The 12101-nt window shown below is 38.4% G+C and overlaps 1 non-coding gene across 1 annotated transcript; it reads right to left on the bottom strand.

Moving 5' to 3' along the window:
- Positions 1 to 10160: 10160 nt before the first annotated feature.
- On the bottom strand, positions 10161 to 10232 carry TRNAW-CCA. The gene has a single exon. It is a non-coding gene; the product is annotated as a tRNA-Trp (tRNA).
- Positions 10233 to 12101: the final 1869 nt, after the last annotated feature.

Below are 12101 nucleotides of genomic sequence, written 5' to 3'. Positions count from 1 at the left end.
CTAAGCGCTCAATAAAGACGAATGAATTCAAAAATTGAATGAATAAAGTTCAGGTTGAGACTAATTAATCCATCAATCGTACTATTGAGCGCTCACTGTGTGCAGAGCGCTGCACTAAGCGCTCAATAAAGACGAATGAATTCAAAAATTGAATGAATAAAGTTCAGGTTGAGACTAATTAATCCATCAATCATACTATTGAGCGCTCACTGTGTGCAGAGCACTGTACTAAGCGCTCAATAAATACGAATGAATTCAAAAATTGAATGAATAAAGTTCAGGTTGAGACTAATTAACCCATCAATCGTACTATTGAGCGCTCACTGTGTGTAGAGCACTGTACTAAGCGCTCAATAAAGACGAATGAATTCAAAAATTGAATGAATAAAGTTCAGGTTGAGACTAATTAATCTATCAATCGTACTATTGAGCGCTCACTGTGTGCAGAGCACTGTACTAAGCGCTCAATAAATACGAACGAATTCAAAAATTGAATGAATAAAGTTCAGGTTGAGACTAATTAATCCATCAATCGTACTATTGAGCGCTCACTGCGTGCAGAGCACTGTACTAAGCGCTCAATAAATACGAATGAATTCAAAAATTGAATGAATAAAGTCCAGGTTGAGACTAATTTATCCATCAATCGTACTATTGAGCGCTCACTGTGTGCAGAGCGCTGTACTAAGCGCTCAATAAATACGAATGAATTCAAAAATTGAATGAATAAAGTTCAGGTTGAGACTAATTAACCCATCAATCGTACTATTGAGCGCTCACTGTGTGCAGAGCGCTGTACTAAGCGCTCAATAAAGACGAATGAATTCAAAAATTGAATGAATAAAGTCCAGGTTGAGACTAATTAATCCATCAATCGTACTATTGAGCGCTCACTGCGGGCAGAGCACTGTACTAAGCGCTCAATAAATACGAATGAATTCAAAAATTGAATGAATAAAGTCCAGGTTGAGACTAATTAATCCATCAATCGTACTATTGAGCGCTCACTGTGTGCAGAGCGCTGTACTAAGCGCTCAATAAATACGAATGAATTCAAAAATTGAATGAATAAAGTTCAGGTTGAGACTAATTAACCCATCAATCGTACTATTGAGCGCTCACTGTGTGCAGAGCGCTGTACTAAGTGCTCAATAAAGACGAATGAATTCAAAAATTGAATGAATAAAGTTCAGGTTGAGACTAATTAATCTATCAATCGTACTATTGAGCGCTCACTGTGTGCAGAGCACTGTACTAAGCGCTCAATAAATACGAACGAATTCAAAAATTGAATGAATAAAGTTCAGGTTGAGACTAATTAATCCATCAATCGTACTATTGAGCGCTCACTGTGTGCAGAGCGCTGTACTAAGCGCTCAATAAAGACGAATGAATTCAAAAATTGAATGAATAAAGTCCAGGTTGAGACTAATTAACCCATCAATCGTACTATTGAGCGCTCACTGCGTGCAGAGCACTGTACTAAGCGCTCAATAAAGACGAATGAATTCAAAAATTGAATGAATAAAGTTCAGGTTGAGACTAATTAACCCATCAATCGTACTATTGAGCGCTCACTGTGTGCAGAGCACTGTACTAAGCGCTCAATAAATACGAATGAATTCAAAAATTGAATGAATAAAGTTCAGGTTGAGACTAATTAACCCATCAATCGTACTATTGAGCGCTCACTGCGTGCAGAGCGCTGTACTAAGCGCTCAATAAAGACGAATGAATTCAAAAATTGAATGAATAAAGTTCAGGTTGAGACTAATTAATCCATCAATCGTACTATTGAGCGCTCACTGTGTGCAGAGCGCTGTACTAAGCGCTCAATAAAGACGAATGAATTCAAAAATTGAATGAATAAAGTCCAGGTTGAGACTAATTAATCCATCAATCGTACTATTGAGCGCTCACTGTGTGCAGAGCGCTGTACTAAGCGCTCAATAAAGACGAATGAATTCAAAAATTGAATGAATAAAGTTCAGGTTGAGACTAATTAATCCATCAATCGTACTATTGAGCGCTCACTGTGTGCAGAGCACTGTACTAAGCGCTCAATAAATACGAATGAATTCAAAAATTGAATGAATAAAGTTCAGGTTGAGACTAATTAATCCATCAATCGTACTATTGAGCGCTCACTGTGTGCAGAGCACTGTACTAAGCGCTCAATAAAGACGAACGAATTCAAAAATTGAATGAATAAAGTTCAGGTTGAGACTAATTAACCCATCAATCGTACTATTGAGCGCTCACTGTGTGCAGAGCGCTGTACTAAGCGCTCAATAAAGACGAATGAATTCAAAAATTGAATGAATAAAGTTCAGGTTGAGACTAATTAATCCATCAATCGTACTATTGAGCGCTCACTGTGTGCAGAGCGCTGCACTAAGCGCTCAATAAAGACGAATGAATTCAAAAATTGAATGAATAAAGTTCAGGTTGAGACTAATTAATCCATCAATCATACTATTGAGCGCTTACTGTGTGCAGAGCACTGTACTAAGCGCTCAATAAATACGAATGAATTCAAAAATTGAATGAATAAAAGTCCAGGTTGAGACTAATTAATCCATCAATCGTACTATTGAGCGCTCACTGTGTGCAGAGCGCTGCACTAAGCGCTCAATAAAGACGAATGAATTCAAAAATTGAATGAATAAAGTTCAGGTTGAGACTAATTAATCCATCAATCGTACTATTGAGCGCTCACTGCGTGCAGAGCACTGTACTAAGCGCTCAATAAATACGAACGAATTCAAAAATTGAATGAATAAAGTTCAGGTTGAGACTAATTAATCCATCAATCGTACTATTGAGCGCTCACTGTGTGCAGAGCGCTGTACTAAGCGCTCAATAAAGACGAATGAATTCAAAAATTGAATGAATAAAGTTCAGGTTGAGACTAATTAATCCATCAATCGTACTATTGAGCGCTCACTGTGTGCAGAGCGCTGCACTAAGCGCTCAATAAAGACGAATGAATTCAAAAATTGAATGAATAAAGTTCAGGTTGAGACTAATTAATCCATCAATCATACTATTGAGCGCTCACTGTGTGCAGAGCACTGTACTAAGCGCTCAATAAATACGAATGAATTCAAAAATTGAATGAATAAAGTTCAGGTTGAGACTAATTAACCCATCAATCGTACTATTGAGCGCTCACTGTGTGTAGAGCACTGTACTAAGCGCTCAATAAAGACGAATGAATTCAAAAATTGAATGAATAAAGTTCAGGTTGAGACTAATTAATCTATCAATCGTACTATTGAGCGCTCACTGTGTGCAGAGCACTGTACTAAGCGCTCAATAAATACGAACGAATTCAAAAATTGAATGAATAAAGTTCAGGTTGAGACTAATTAATCCATCAATCGTACTATTGAGCACTCACTGTGTGCAGAGCACTGTACTAAGCGCTCAATAAATACGAATGAATTCAAAAATTGAATGACTAAAGTTCAGGTTGAGACTAATTAATCCATCAATCGTACTATTGAGCGCTCACTGTGTGCAGAGCACTGTACTAAGCGCTCAATAAAGACGAATGAATTCAAAAATTGAATGAATAAAGTTCAGGTTGAGACTAATTAATCCATCAATCGTACTATTGAGCGCTCACTGCGGGCAGAGCACTGTACTAAGCGCTCAATAAATACGAATGAATTCAAAAATTGAATGAATAAAGTCCAGGTTGAGACTAATTAACCCATCAATCGTACTATTGAGCGCTCACTGTGTGCAGAGCGCTGTACTAAGCGCTCAATAAAGACGAATGAATTCAAAAATTGAATGAATAAAGTCCAGGTTGAGACTAATTAATCCATCAATCGTACTATTGAGCGCTCACTGTGGGCAGAGCGCTGTACTAAGCGCTCAATAAAGATGAATGAATTCAAAAATTGAATGAATAAAGTTCAGGTTGAGACTAATTAATCCATCAATCGTATTTATTGAGCGCTCACTGTGTGCAGAGCGCTGTACTAAGCGCTCAATAAATACGAATGAATTCAAAAATTGAATGAATAAAGTTCAGGTTGAGACTAATTAATCCATCAATCGTACTATTGAGCGCTCACTGTGGGCAGAGCACTGTACTAAGCGCTCAATAAATACGAATGAATTCAAAAATTGAATGAATAAAGTCCAGGTTGAGACTAATTAATCCATCAATCGTACTATTGAGCGCTCACTGTGTGCAGAGCGCTGTACTAAGCGCTCAATAAAGACGAATGAATTCAAAAATTGAATGAATAAAGTTCAGGTTGAGACTAATTAATCCATCAATCGTACTATTGAGCGCTCACTGTGTGCAGAGCACTGTACTAAGCGCTCAATAAATACGAACGAATTCAAAAATTGAATGAATAAAGTTCAGGTTGAGACTAATTAATCCATCAATCGTACTATCGAGCGCTCACTGCGTGCAGAGCGCTGTACTAAGCGCTCAATAAATACGAATGAATTCAAAAATTGAATGAATAAAGTTCAGGTTGAGACTAATTAATCCATCAATCGTACTATTGAGCGCTCACTGTGTGCAGAGCACTGTACTAAGCGCTCAATAAATACGAATGAATTCAAAAATTGAATGAATAAAGTTCAGGTTGAGACTAATTAATCCATCAATCGTACTATTGAGCGCTCACTGTGGGCAGAGCACTGTACTAAGCGCTCAATAAATACGAATGAATTCAAAAATTGAATGAATAAAGTTCAGGTTGAGACTAATTAATCCATCAATCGTACTATTGTGCGCTCACTGTGTGCAGAGCGCTGTACTAAGCGCTCAATAAAGACGAATGAATTCAAAAATTGAATGAATAAAGTCCAGGTTGAGACTAATTAATCCATCAATCGTACTATTGAGCGCTCACTGCGTGCAGAGCGCTGTACTAAGAGCTCAATAAATACGAATGAATTCAAAAATTGAATGAATAAAGTTCAGGTTGAGACTACTTAATCCATCAATCGTACTATTGAGAGCTCACTGTGTGCAGAGCACTGTACTAAGCGCTCAATAAATACGAATGAATTCAAAAATTGAATGAAGTTCAGGTTGAGACTAATTAATCCATCAATCGTACTATTGAGCGCTCACTGTGTGCAGAGCACTGTACTAAGCGCTCAATAAATACGAATGAATTCAAAAATTGAATGAATAAAGTTCAGGTTGAGACTAATTAATCCATCAATCGTACTATTGAGCGCTCACTGTGTGCAGAGCACTGTACTAAGCGCTCAATAAATACGAACGAATTCAAAAATTGAATGAATAAAGTTCAGGTTGAGACTAATTAATCCATCAATCGTACTATTGAGCGCTCACTGTGTGCAGAGCACTGTACTAAGCGCTCAATAAATACGAATGAATTCAAAAATTGAATGAATAAAGTTCAGGTTGAGACTAATTAATCCATCAATCGTACTATTGAGCGCTCACTGCGTGCAGAGCGCTGTACTAAGCGCTCAATAAATACGAATGAATTCAAAAATTGAATGAATAAAGTTCAGGTTGAGACTAATTAATCCATCAATCGTGCTATTGAGCGCTCACTGTGTGCAGAGCACTGTACTAAGCGCTCAATAAATACGAATGAATTCAAAAATTGAATGAATAAAGTTCAGGTTGAGACTAATTAATCCATCAATCGTACTATTGAGCGCTCACTGCGGGCAGAGCACTGTACTAAGCGCTCAATAAATACGAATGAATTCAAAAATTGAATGACTAAAGTTCAGGTTGAGACTAATTAATCCATCAATCGTACTATTGAGCGCTCACTGTGTGCAGAGCACTGTACTAAGCGCTCAATAAATACGAATGAATTCAAAAATTGAATGAATAAAGTCCAGGTTGAGACTAATTAATCCATCAATCGTACTATTGAGCGCTCACTGTGTGCAGAGCACTGTACTAAGCGCTCAACAAATACGAATGAATTCAAAAATTGAATGAATAAAGTTCAGGTTGAGACTAATTAATCCATCAATCGTACTATTGAGCGCTCACTGTGTGCAGAGCGCTGTACTAAGCGCTCAACAAATACGAATGAATTCAAAAATTGAATGAATAAAGTTCAGGTTGAGACTAATTAATCCATCAATCGTACTATTGAGCGCTCACTGCGTGCAGAGCGCTGTACTAAGCGCTCAATAAATACGAATGAATTCAAAAATTGAATGAATAAAGTTCAGGTTGAGACTAATTAATCCATCAATCGTGCTATTGAGCGCTCACTGTGGGCAGAGCACTGTACTAAGCGCTCAATAAAGACGAATGAATTCAAAAATTGAATGAATAAAGTTCAGGTTGAGACTAATTAATCCATCAATCGTACTATTGAGCGCTCACTGTGTGCAGAGCGCTGCACTAAGCGCTCAATAAAGACGAATGAATTCAAAAATTGAATGAATAAAGTTCAGGTTGAGACTAATTAACCCATCAATCGTACTATTGAGCGCTCACTGTGTGCAGAGCGCTGTACTAAGCGCTCAATAAAGACGAATGAATTCAAAAATTGAATGAATAAAGTTCAGGTTGAGACTAATTAATCCATCAATCGTACTATTGAGCGCTCACTGTGTGCAGAGCGCTGTACTAAGCGCTCAATAAATACGAATGAATTCAAAAATTGAATGAATAAAGTCCAGGTTGAGACTAATTAACCCATCAATCGTACTATTGAGAGATCACTGTGTGCAGAGCGCTGTACTAAGCGCTCAATAAAGACGAATGAATTCAAAAATTGAATGAATAAAGTTCAGGTTGAGACTAATTAACCCATCAATCGTACTATTGAGAGATCACTGTGTGCAGAGCACTGTACTAAGCGCTCAATAAATACGAATGAATTCAAAAATTGAATGAATAAAGTTCAGGTTGAGACTAATTAACCCATCAATCGTACTATTGAGCGCTCACTGTGTGCAGAGCGCTGTACTAAGCGCTCAATAAAGACGAATGAATTCAAAAATTGAATGAATAAAGTTCAGGTTGAGACTAATTAATCCATCAATCGTACTATTGAGCGCTCACTGTGTGCAGAGCGCTGTACTAAGTGCTCAATAAAGACGAATGAATTCAAAAATTGAATGAATAAAGTTCAGGTTGAGACTAATTAATCCATCAATCGTACTATTGAGCGCTCACTGCGGGCAGAGCACTGTACTAAGCGCTCAATAAATACGAATGAATTCAAAAATTGAATGAATAAAGTTCAGGTTGAGACTAATTAACCCATCAATCGTACTATTGAGCGCTCACTGTGTGCAGAGCGCTGTACTAAGTGCTCAATAAAGACGAACGAATTCAAAAATTGAATGAATAAAGTTCAGGTTGAGACTAATTAATCCATCAATCGTACTATTGAGCGCTCACTGTGTGCAGAGCACTGTACTAAGCGCTCAATAAATACGAACGAATTCAAAAATTGAATGAATAAAGTTCAGGTTGAGACTAATTAATCCATCAATCGTACTATTGAGCGCTCACTGTGTGCAGAGCACTGTACTAAGCGCTCAATAAATACGAATGAATTCAAAAATTGAATGAATAAAGTTCAGGTTGAGACTAATTAATCCATCAATCGTACTATTGAGCGCTCACTGCGTGCAGAGCGCTGTACTAAGCGCTCAATAAATACGAATGAATTCAAAAATTGAATGAATAAAGTTCAGGTTGAGACTAATTAATCCATCAATCGTGCTATTGAGCGCTCACTGTGTGCAGAGCACTGTACTAAGCGCTCAATAAATACGAATGAATTCAAAAATTGAATGAATAAAGTTCAGGTTGAGACTAATTAATCCATCAATCGTACTATTGAGCGCTCACTGCGGGCAGAGCACTGTACTAAGCGCTCAATAAATACGAATGAATTCAAAAATTGAATGACTAAAGTTCAGGTTGAGACTAATTAATCCATCAATCGTACTATTGAGCGCTCACTGTGTGCAGAGCACTGTACTAAGCGCTCAATAAATACGAATGAATTCAAAAATTGAATGAATAAAGTCCAGGTTGAGACTAATTAATCCATCAATCGTACTATTGAGCGCTCACTGTGTGCAGAGCACTGTACTAAGCGCTCAACAAATACGAATGAATTCAAAAATTGAATGAATAAAGTTCAGGTTGAGACTAATTAATCCATCAATCGTACTATTGAGCGCTCACTGTGTGCAGAGCGCTGTACTAAGCGCTCAACAAATACGAATGAATTCAAAAATTGAATGAATAAAGTTCAGGTTGAGACTAATTAATCCATCAATCGTACTATTGAGCGCTCACTGCGTGCAGAGCGCTGTACTAAGCGCTCAATAAATACGAATGAATTCAAAAATTGAATGAATAAAGTTCAGGTTGAGACTAATTAATCCATCAATCGTGCTATTGAGCGCTCACTGTGGGCAGAGCACTGTACTAAGCGCTCAATAAAGACGAATGAATTCAAAAATTGAATGAATAAAGTTCAGGTTGAGACTAATTAATCCATCAATCGTACTATTGAGCGCTCACTGTGTGCAGAGCGCTGCACTAAGCGCTCAATAAAGACGAATGAATTCAAAAATTGAATGAATAAAGTTCAGGTTGAGACTAATTAACCCATCAATCGTACTATTGAGCGCTCACTGTGTGCAGAGCGCTGTACTAAGCGCTCAATAAAGACGAATGAATTCAAAAATTGAATGAATAAAGTTCAGGTTGAGACTAATTAATCCATCAATCGTACTATTGAGCGCTCACTGTGTGCAGAGCGCTGTACTAAGCGCTCAATAAATACGAATGAATTCAAAAATTGAATGAATAAAGTCCAGGTTGAGACTAATTAACCCATCAATCGTACTATTGAGAGATCACTGTGTGCAGAGCGCTGTACTAAGCGCTCAATAAAGACGAATGAATTCAAAAATTGAATGAATAAAGTTCAGGTTGAGACTAATTAACCCATCAATCGTACTATTGAGAGATCACTGTGTGCAGAGCACTGTACTAAGCGCTCAATAAATACGAATGAATTCAAAAATTGAATGAATAAAGTTCAGGTTGAGACTAATTAACCCATCAATCGTACTATTGAGCGCTCACTGTGTGCAGAGCGCTGTACTAAGCGCTCAATAAAGACGAATGAATTCAAAAATTGAATGAATAAAGTTCAGGTTGAGACTAATTAATCCATCAATCGTACTATTGAGCGCTCACTGTGTGCAGAGCGCTGTACTAAGTGCTCAATAAAGACGAATGAATTCAAAAATTGAATGAATAAAGTTCAGGTTGAGACTAATTAATCCATCAATCGTACTATTGAGCGCTCACTGCGGGCAGAGCACTGTACTAAGCGCTCAATAAATACGAATGAATTCAAAAATTGAATGAATAAAGTTCAGGTTGAGACTAATTAACCCATCAATCGTACTATTGAGCGCTCACTGTGTGCAGAGCGCTGTACTAAGTGCTCAATAAAGACGAACGAATTCAAAAATTGAATGAATAAAGTTCAGGTTGAGACTAATTAATCCATCAATCGTACTATTGAGCGCTCACTGTGTGCAGAGCACTGTACTAAGCGCTCAATAAATACGAACGAATTCAAAAATTGAATGAATAAAGTTCAGGTTGAGACTAATTAATCCATCAATCGTACTATTGAGCGCTTACTGTGTGCAGAGCACTGTACTAAGCGCTCAATAAATACGAATGAATTCAAAAATTGAATGAATAAAGTCCAGGTTGAGACTAATTAATCCATCAATCGTACTATTGAGCGCTCACTGTGGGCAGAGCACTGTACTAAGCGCTCAATAAAGACGAATGAATTCAAAAATTGAATGAATAAAGTTCAGGTTGAGACTAATTAATCCATCAATCGTATTTATTGAGTGCTTACTGTGTGCAGAGCACTGTACTAAGCGCTTGGGAAGTACAAGTTGGCAACATAGAGAGACGGTCCCTACCCCACAGTGGGCTCACAGTCTAGAAGACGATTGAGAGGGGGGTGATGGCTGTTAAATTAAAATTAAATTAAAATTAAATTAAAATTAAAATTAAATTAAATTAAAATTAAAATTAAATTAAATTAAATTAAAATTAAAAGGATTTCCCCTCACTGCCGGAGTGGGGGGGGGGGCCGGGCCTTTTAAAAAGGCCGTGACCCCGACGTGATTCGAACACGCAGCCTTCTGATCTGGAGTCAGACGCGCTACCGTTGCGCCACGAGGTCCTGCTGGGCCTCCGCCGCGCGCCGGACCTTAGTACTGCACGACCGCCGCGCATGCGCCCGCGCCCGCCCGCCCAGCCTACGCTGCTCCTCGGCCTCCCGCCTTCCCGCGCCTCGGCCCGCGCACGCGCCTTTGCCCGCGCATGCGCGCCCGCGTCTCCTCCTCCCTCCGCCTGGCGGGCATTCATTCATTCAACCGTATTCATTCATTCAATCAATCAATCATATTTATTGAGCGCTTCCTGTGTGCAGAGCACTGGACTAAGCGCTTGGGAAGTCCAAGTGGGCGACATAGAGAGACGGGCCCTACCCAACAGGGGGCTCACAGTCTAAAAGGAGGAGACGGAGAACAAAACCAAACATAATAACAAAATAAAATAAAGAGAATAGATATGTACAAGCAAAATAAATAAATAGAGTAATAAATATGTACAAACATATTCCCTTCCTCACAGCACCTGTATATATGTTTGTACATATTTATTACTCTATTTATTCATATCTATTCTATTTATTTTATTTTGTTAGTATGTTTGGTTTTGTTCTCTGTCTCCCCCTTTTAGACTGCGAGGCCCACTGTTGGGTAGGGACTGTATATGTTACCAATTTGTACTTCCCAAGCGCTTAGTACAGTGTTCTGCACACAGTAAGCGCTCAATCAATCAATCGTATTTATTGAGCGCTTCCTGTGTGCAGAGCATTGGACTAAGCGCTTGGGAAGGACAAGCTGGCAACATATAGAGACGGTCCCTACCCAACAGTGGGCTCACAGTCTAAAAGGGGGAGACGGAGAACAAAACCAAATATACTAACAAAATAAAATCAACGGAATAGATATGTACAAGTAAAATAAATAAATAAATAGAGTAGTAAATATGTACAAACATATTCCCTTCCTCACAGCACCTGTATATATGTATATATGTTTGCACATATTTATTACTCTATTTTACTTGTACATATCCATTCTATTTATTTTATTTTGTTAGTATGTTTGGTTTGGTTTTCTGTCTCCCCCTTCTAGACTGTGAGCCCACTGTTGGGTAGGGACGGTCCCTGTATGTTGCCAATTTGTACTTCCCAAGCGCTTAGTACAGTGCTCTGCACACAGTAAGCACTCAATCAATTAATCAATCAATCAATCGTATTTATTGAGCGCTTACCGTGTGCAGAGCACTGGACTAAGCGCTTGGGAAGTCCAAGCTGGCAACATATAGAGACGGTCCCTACCCAACAGTGGGCTCACAGTCTAAAAGGGGGAGACGGAGAACACAACCAAACATGCTAACAAAATAAAATAAACAGAATAGATATGTACAAGTAAAATAAATAGAGTAATAAATATGTACAAACATATATACATATAAACAGGTGCTGTGGGGAATCAATCAATCAATCAATCGTATTTATTGAGTGCTTACTGTGTGCAGAACACTGTACTAAGCGCTTGGGAAGTACAAGTCGGCAACATATAGAGACGGTCCCTACCCAACAGCGGGAGGCCTTCCCAGAGTGAGCCCCTTCCTTCCTCTCCCCCTCGTCCCCCTCTCCATCCCCCCACCCCCGTCTTACCTCCTTCCCTTCCCCACAGCACCTGTATATATGTATATATGTTTGTACATATTTATTACTCTATTTATTTATTTTACTTGTACATATCTATTCTATTTATTTTATTTTGTTAGTATGTTTGCTTTTGTTCTCTGTCTCCCCCTTTTAGACTGCGAGCCCACTGTTGGGTAGGGACAGTCTCTATATGTTGCCAATTTGTACTTCCCAAGCGCTTAGTACAGTGCTCTGCACACAGTAAGCGCTTAATCAATCAATCAATCGTATTTATTGAGCGCTCAATCAATCAATCGTATTTATTGA

Source organism: Tachyglossus aculeatus, chromosome 14 (assembly GCF_015852505.1).
Source record: "Tachyglossus aculeatus isolate mTacAcu1 chromosome 14, mTacAcu1.pri, whole genome shotgun sequence".
NCBI classification, from domain to species: Eukaryota; Metazoa; Chordata; class Mammalia; order Monotremata; family Tachyglossidae; genus Tachyglossus; species Tachyglossus aculeatus.
This window is presented reverse-complemented; position numbering and strand designations above follow the sequence as displayed.